We start from the raw sequence: 8,707 nt of genomic DNA on the forward strand, positions 1-8,707 counted from the left end.
TTACACCAAATTATCGCCACCTTAAGCAAACACACAAGTAGAATCGCAAGTCGCTTTATCCAATGCCAATGAATTCACCAGCCTACCGCATTTAAAAAATTCTAATCAAAATATATTTTAAATTGATTAGATCAATATCCGAAGTTGACTCCCAATTCTAGCATGTTTGATATGGAACTTTCAACTATCATACTTGAATATCCATGACTCAAATGTAGGAGTTTCTATTTACGAGCTTCTTCTTTTGTTGCAGAGTGGGCTTAAAGAATCTTCTCCTTTGCACTGTATTTGAACTCATTTGCTACCTACATGATTTTCAAAGAGCTAGTGTGATGATCACACAAGACCACCAAGCCTTTTTTTTCATTTGACTGAACTTAGTGTGAATACTCCACGCGCCTACATACCTCGATAAAGTGGATCAAGTCATATCGTAGTTCAAGAGGATGAGTTTTACTCCTTTTTTTTTGGGCTGTAAACAATTTATACTCTTGCGGGCTAGGAGTGACATGCAGTTTATGCTCATACCTTAAAGAGAGTATAATCAACCTTCATGGGAAGTATTTCATCTCTTTTTTGGTGTAAGAAGTGCACTAATGAAGATTGGATGTGGACCCTTCTGGAGTGCCTTGATTTAGTTCTTTGAGGTCATCTATGGTTGATTGTACGCCATCCTCCAGTTGAAGGGGAGCCTCTCAAAAATCATCATTTGTATCATCAACATCTAGACCTTCTTTCACTTTTATGTGTTAGGATGATTGTGTCTAGTTTGAATCTTCCCACCTAACTTTTCACGAAGACTGTAATAACTTTATCTTCCTCCCTCTTGGTTTCTCCATGACATTGGCTGGTGACAATAATTGAGCTTATTTTCACCTTCAAATAACCATCAGTGATGATTGACAATACAACGTTCTCTTTATATGCAATGGGAAAACACGGTTAACTCCTTGTCATCAATTACATCACAAGAATCTTGATTTTCATGCTCTAGCAAACTGCTTTTAGATAATGATTTTCTTTTGATTCCCAAGCGATGAAATACAGAAGTATTTGAGGTGGTATCATATTCATCCACTTGTTTAGAGGATCTTCTTTCATCCTTGCGGCCCATTCTTTCAAATGCAGAGACACGAGTTGTCAGTCTTCCAATGCGTTCAAACACCGAAGTCCATCCCGATGTTTTACCATTTTTATATTATTTTGTCTTTTCTGTAACGGTGCAGTTGGATGAAGTTACTTTTTTCCCCTTCTTAGATGAAATTCGAAGAGGCTCCGACAAGTTGAATCAATTGGGTCGACTTCTACATCTTCCTCCATATTTACTTTCAAGAATTTGAATAGAATTTTGCATCAACAATATATGACTCCATCTAAGTGAAAGGATTGATGTCTGCATCTATTTCGACAATTTCATCATCTTTCATATACTACATGCGCTGATGCAAAGTATATGTCACCACTCCATTTTCATGAACCCAAGGATGCCCGAGCAACAAGTTGTATGATGTTTTGGCGTCTATGACATGAATTAAAGTGTTTGATTTCACGCCGCCAATGGATAATTATATAAAAATCTTCCCTATGGATCGTTATCCACCTTTATTGAACCCTTGGATCGTCAACTTGCTTCTTTACAATTCATCAACAGGGATCCCAAATTTATTAAACACAACTTTTGGCATAATATTCACTGCTAAACCACCACCGATTAGAATGTGATTGAGATGTTGTTCTCGAATTGATTCCACAACAAACAAGGGCCTATTATGTAGATTAGACCCTAACAACAAGTCTTCATCTGTGAAGGTGATTGTAGCACAACATGGGGCAACTTTTATATTAGCTTGATGTTCTTGTGTTATTGTTGCAATATACTTTCCTTTGCATTTCTTTGTTTAGTCTGTGCTTGAAACAATATGTGTTGCACCAATTTGACTATCGCAAAAGAATTTTTTAGGGAAGAATTCATCCAACATAATAGGCTTTCAAACCTTCTACGATGAAGAACCATTGATCTTTCGATTAGTACAAGGCTTGGCACTTTCTGATGGTTGTAGTTGATTCACATCACTCTTTGTTGCTCTTGTCTTAGGAAGTTGTTGTTGACACCCAATTTTGACCTTTCCCTATACTAATTACTTAACGGGCTTCTTAATCCCAAACATTTTGAAATAATTGGTTCCATTAAGGCTTAAAAGGTTTTTCAAGTTATTCCAAATAAATCTTATTGTTGTCATAATTCTTAGATATTATGTACGATTTACATAATAATGTATATGGCTATTATATGTTATGTTTGTTCGAAATTCGTCTTTAATGTTTTTTTTTCGCTTAAATATTTTTATTTTAGTTGTATAATGGTTTACATTTTACATCAATTATTTTATGACAACGTCGTTTATTTTTTTTATTACGTTAATTTTCTTTAATTTTTAATCAATTTAGCCAATAATTTGGCTAGATTGACTTTTTTTTAGATAAACTTGGCCCTTTTGTTTGTCAGCAGCCCATCTCAGAGTAATTTAAAAATTTTCCGTAATTCCTAGCCCAATATCATTTTGATTCTCTCCAACCCATTACTCCAAATGAGAGCGTCCCAATTCACTGAGAAAATCAGCCCTATTTTTATTTCCCAGGCCCATATGCCAAGTCCACCCTTATTTCCTGATTTTCCAGGTTCGACAAATCCAAGCCCATTCTGCTTTGACCCAGTCCTCCCATATTCGGCCCATCAGCAAAGGGATATTATCAGCAGTGTCAACATAGAAGAAACCGACAAAGAGGCGCTGTGACAATGATAGGGGTGCGTGAGTGACACGATATGACTAGTTCACGGAGGGTACACGACGTTAGACCGAAATGGAGGTTGTTGTGTATTTCCTGCTTTTTCTGCTACTGAATACGAATTCGTACAAAGGACAACGCAAGGTGTTGAAATCTCCATATTTGCTCATAGTAGTGCCAAGATCGGACGGTCCTCATTTCTTACCCGTTGCCATTCTGTTGAGGGTTGGTAATTTCATACTAATTACAACTATCTCCCATGAGTTGGGGATGATTTTTGATTTTGAAATGGCTGAAATCTTTGGGGATGATTTTTTGATTTTGAAATGGCTGAAATCTTTTGGCTTAAGATTTCTTTTCCCTCCCCCCCTTCCCCGAAAAAAAAATTGAAACCACAATTCTTCTCCTATAAATACAGTCTTTTGTTCTTGGACAAAACAAACCCTTTATTTGAGAGGAATTTTGGAGCCGCTGAGAAAAAATATACAAGGAGTTCTCTTAGTTTCTCTTGATAGTTTGATTGTGAGGGGAATTCTTGGGAGTTAGTTTTATCTCGATGAAATATATAGCAGCAATTACCAAGGAAAAAAAATATATTTCACAGAGGTTTTCTTTTGAGGAATACTCTGAGTTTGGAGGGGGATTTTTGAGAGTCAAAATGAAAGTCAGGAAAAGAGAAGTGAAAGAGTTACAGTTTCCTGAGCAGTAGGAAAGATATTCAATAGAGTCTAGCTCTACATCTCTATCTAGTTACTCAAATTAAGATTCGTGTTCAAAGTCGTGGAAGCTCGTTGACTCCTTGCTCACCACTGTCCAGTTAGCTGCCCAGAAGAAGGTGAACTTCCCCTTTAGATTTCAGTCCCTTCCAAATATTTGTCTTTGTTTGTTTCCTGGAACAACTCTATCTTTCGTTGATTTACTACGACCATGTCAAAAGTTTTTTTTTCGGGATAAGATTGGTTTAGACAATTAATACACAAGATGTCTCACTTGTTTAAACTACTCATTCTCTAATATCTATGAAGATGAGTCATACGGTTACCTGAAAATACGGTTCAAGTATGTCGGTGTGGAGTTGGTGTGTTTCAAAATGTTTGCTAGTTTCAAGATTATAACCTTTCTCGATTATCCTTCAAAGCTTCGTTTCATTGCAATTGTTTAGTTCTCAAAGTTTTGTCACTCACTCATCTTAGTCGTTCTTGAAGTATGAGATGTTTTTGTATTTGTTGTTATTGTCGCGAATTTTAGTATGGGATTAGTCAATTTGGAGTTTGAATGTTGTTGCTTAGATTGTCCATTAGATGATACAATTTTTTTTCTTTTCTGTTACTGTTCATTTTTCTGTTTTGGCATTGATTTGTTTTTCTTTCTTGTCTACTGTTACCCAACATGTAGGTTGTATGATGAACATGTATTTTAGTATTTTGAAGTGTATATGGTGTTCAGAATGATGTTCTCTAAGAAGATTTTTAGAAGGCTTGGGGCAGGGGAATTTTTATGACTTCTAACTCATCGTAGACTACAAATTAACAGTAAAATTTGTTTAATGAACCTTTTGCTGCATATTTTCATTTTTGAAATGGCTTAATGCTCATTGGAAGCTTATATTATGGTTTGTATATTCGTCGAATTTGCGGTTTCTTTTGCTCGTCTTAAGTCTTGGTTGTTTCGTCATTATTTAGTCTTCCTTTGTTGGTATTCAGGATCATGTCATATTAAGTATTCTGAGTGTATAAAATATTACCATATTGTTTTTTCATCTTTTAAATCTTGCCTTAATTAATTTCTCCTCCCATATCATTATATACATGGATTCGTGTTGAATATTAAAGTTATCTTATGTTGACAAAAAAATTATGTTGATATAAGACCCAGTTCTCATTTCTACGCGCTTCTTCCTATTTTATATGTTAGATTTTTCTTTGGTTAGTTGAAAGGTTTGACTATACCCGCTTTTTCATTATCAAGGAATTTGAGTTTGAATCCGGTGATCTGCTTTTTTTTTCTTTAATATGCTCCCATAGTTTATTGAGGGTCTGCACAGTCTAGCTCTAGGCCAAGTGATTCTAAAAGTTTGTTAGTCGCATTTCCTTGTATAAATATATATGTGTGTGTGTGTGTGTGTGTGTGTGTGTGTGTGTGTGTGTGTGTGTGTGTGTGTGTGTGTGTGCGCGCGCGCGCTTCGACAATATGCTAAAAAAATTTGAGATGATAAGAGTTGCATTGTATAACAGTACCATCCTCTCGAGCTGTTAAGAATCATTTGCCTTTTTTGTGACATAAATATACACATCTTGTATGTGCTCATCTTCAACATATTAAAATGTGGGCTATCGTTACTGTGTCTTGTTTAAATTTTCTTTGCATCTTAACATATACTGATAGTTTATTTCTTTGTTGCTAAACCTCTTCGAGCGTCAAACTCTGTTTTAAAATTTAAAATATATATAATAGTTATATCATTTGGTCTTATTATATTTTAATTAATTAGTAGCATGATTGTAAGCCCACAGTTACAAACTGTATGTTTGAGTTATGCAAAGTCCACATTGCTAGTGGCTTATTTTTGTCTAAATGGTTAATTGTTCTTTAATATCGATAAACAAATATGTACGCTTTTCATCCTGTATAATTACTGCTCCCCTCCTTCGCTCATGTTTATTATTTGATGTCACTTTCACTTAACCTTAGCTTGTCATGTGAAGCTAGACTAAGTTCGAGTGGAAAAAACTCTAATAAAATATGCATTTCTTTGTCACTTTTGTGTAACATTCGTGTAGTAAATATATTTTATTTAATTCTACGTTATTTCACACTTAAATACTTTAGTTATATCAAAACATAAAGTATGTTCCATTTCTAATTTCCATTTTGGTTTATTCTTTTCCATGTATGGACTACCTTATCAGAGTCTTTGAAGGCTCCCTCTCCCTTTGCATCCATTTATCAAGTCAAACCATTAAAATCGACGGACACGTTCCAAGGTTTATAAGATCAAAGGGAAGTCAAAGAAGCGAGATTGCAAGACCCTCTATTTTTGTATTTTCATTTGTAATTGGCTTAAGCCTTCGTCGTCTCTCATTTTTCTGTATTTACTTTGTATTATTATTTGCTTAGTGTAGGACAAGTACGAAAAAAATGGGTCAAAAACCCAAAAAGGTCAAATGGGTCAAAACCCAAAGAAAAATGGGTCTAAATACCGGTCCAGACAGACAGATAAACTGGACACGGACCCAACCCTCCCTCTCTCTCTCCCTCTCCCTTTACTTTTCTTGTTATTTATTTGCGTTTGATTGCCTCTAGTTTTAAGGTTAGAAATTCGCAAATCCTCGCAAGGCGCCACTATGTTTTAGCGGTTTAAATTAAATTGATCAATCTGTAAAAAACTATAAAAGAATCAAGTAAATTTTTTGAATTAAATGGTGTAGACTAATATCATACTACATAGGTTTCCAATCCAAGAACAGAAAACTTTTAGCCAAATAGTTAGTTGTCGGAAAACCGCAATTAGGCGGATATTTTAGGTGCTTAACACCTTCCTAGAATATTAATTGGAATCCCTGAACCCATCTGAATGTTTTAAAACGATTTTCCTGTTTAAGTTATTTGAAAACAATAGTTTTCTTAATTTTAAAAATTAAGTGGTGACTCCAAAAGTCAAAAACTATTCAAACTAAAATATTTTATCTTTTCTGATTAAAACACAAATGATGACTCTGCTGGGGAGTTGGGAAGATTCTAACCTTAAAACTAACGTATTTTGTCTATGTGAGTTAACTGTTTATCTATTTCTTTATTGAACTGCTGCATTCATGGCATATCATAATTCCATCAAACGACGATTGTTTCATTTCCACTAAAGGACGATTATGCGGGTTCGCAGTCGTTCATTAACTAAAATTTTCTTGGGACACCCTGACGAGTATTGTTGGCTACTTGATAGTCAACGATCGTTAACTATCCCAGCCCAAGTAGTCCGCTTGGGTAACCATTTCCACTCTAAATACAACCCACTCTTAGTCAAACTAAGATAGAGCGAAACCCAATCCCAAAAAATAGCGCATTGGCCTAAGATGACCCAACACCCAAGGAGTGTTGGGCCCATTAGAAAGACCACCATAAGTCCAAAGAGCCCACGACTTGATAGGACGATTGTATTTGTGTGTTCTAAAGGATGTATTGTGTGTTTAAATGTTTGTTGTATCTGAGGGGTGGCAATTAACTAGTTGTATTTTATTACAGATGTCGAGTCAATTCCTCCATTTCAACATGGTCACCAAGACACCAGACATTCTCCGTGTGTGGTGGGACAACCTCAAAAATTGTCAAAAGAGAGAAATCTCGGTTTACCAGGTTCACTTACCTTCAATAATGAACTTCAAAATATGGCCCACGTTTACTAAGGTTATCACTCGATTCTAGGACGATAAGAAGATGGTTTTTCAATTTGGAGATGTAGAAATAACACCCACGCAAGAGGAAATTATGGATTGTCTGGACTCTATCGGGACGTGTGGCAAGAGTTGAAAAACATATTGTTACTAGTAAATGCAAATTGGATGGAAACCCACGATATACCATTAATGAGATTTTTTGAGAAATGGGGTCACGACAACTATTTCAGACTATTTCCGAATGAATTCCACAATCACAGTACATGGAGGCAAACTCTGACTATTGCCTTCTCTGCAATCCTTTTAGGAACTATGGTGTTCCATAAAGATGAAGGAACATAATGGTAGTGGACGCCATGTTAAGAGGAATTGGTAGAAAACAAGAGGAAAAGAAATATGTAATTTGGCTCCGTTCATTTTGGTTGACATTTATCGATCTTTAAGTCTGTGTTAAAATGGATTCCCATTTTTCCAAGGTTGCAACATCCTACTTCAATGGTGGTTGATTGAGAATCTCTGTAAAAAGAACGGCTCCCATCCACAGGAGTTGGCCAAACCAAGCCAGACGAGTCCTCTTGATAATTATGAATTCTATCTAAGTGTCTGCAGATTCCCAATTCATACCACCAGGGATGCGTGGGCGAGGGTATTTCATGATCTTATAGAAGGAGATATACAATGGATGTTACCAAACTTCATGTCCGGGAGGATTGAGGCATAAGGGTCCAAAATTCCATTTTTAGTCCTTCCTGGCATCAGACGATCGCGGCCCGACAACCCGACAAGAGTGATGCGACAATTTGGTATAACATAAGTCATAACCGTCCAAGGAGATGCTAGCTCTTTTGTTGCCGATAACAATGAGAACGATAAAATACCTTTTTGCTAAGATCATCCTCCAGGAATGGGTCGGGCATGTCAACATGAAGTGGGATATGACCGAGAATAGATATGAAGCTGGGTATGTCAACGAATACAACATGGTTGCAAAATGATCTGCGTGGTGTAGTGAATCTTATTCCATGCACAGGTCGAGAAATTGAAGACGTGCAGGTTATGCTTCAAATCCATGCGTACCACTTTCAGCAAGAGTGGGACCAAAGGGAGCAAGAATTTCAACAAAAGGAGCAAGAATTTTAGAAGAGAGAGCAAGAATTTTGACAAAGGGAGAGAGAGTGCCAATTCCGAGAATTAGAAATTCCGAGGGTTTTAGGTGTGACATCACAAGAACTAGCCGACACAAGGGCTTCTATGATGCATTTTGACACGACCCTGTATGAGCAGATGAAAACTTTACAAGACGTAACAACATCTTCCAAAGCTTTGTTCGCCGAGCCGTACGTGTTCACCAACAAGTGCATCATCCGCAAAGAAGTAGAGAAGGCCAGAAGAGGAGCCGAGCCATCAACCTTTTGACTCCCTTGCGTGATATTGTTTTCTATATGTATTTCGCATCACATCCCCCTCCCTTAATGTACTCCGTTTGATTTTAAATTATGTAATTAACACTATGGTATTTAGTGAAG

At 36.4% G+C, this 8,707-nt stretch overlaps 1 long non-coding RNA gene across 1 annotated transcript; it reads left to right on the forward strand.

Moving 5' to 3' along the window:
- The first annotated feature begins 2,777 nt into the window (after positions 1-2,777).
- On the forward strand, positions 2,778-6,184 carry LOC104644653 (uncharacterized). Its single transcript, XR_738527.4, has 2 exons — positions 2,778-3,622; positions 5,697-6,184. It is a non-coding gene; the product is annotated as an uncharacterized lncRNA (long non-coding RNA).
- The last annotated feature ends 2,523 nt before the right edge of the window (positions 6,185-8,707 follow it).

This window comes from Solanum lycopersicum, chromosome 11, assembly GCF_036512215.1.
Source record: "Solanum lycopersicum chromosome 11, SLM_r2.1".
Taxonomy (NCBI): Eukaryota; Viridiplantae; Streptophyta; class Magnoliopsida; order Solanales; family Solanaceae; genus Solanum; species Solanum lycopersicum.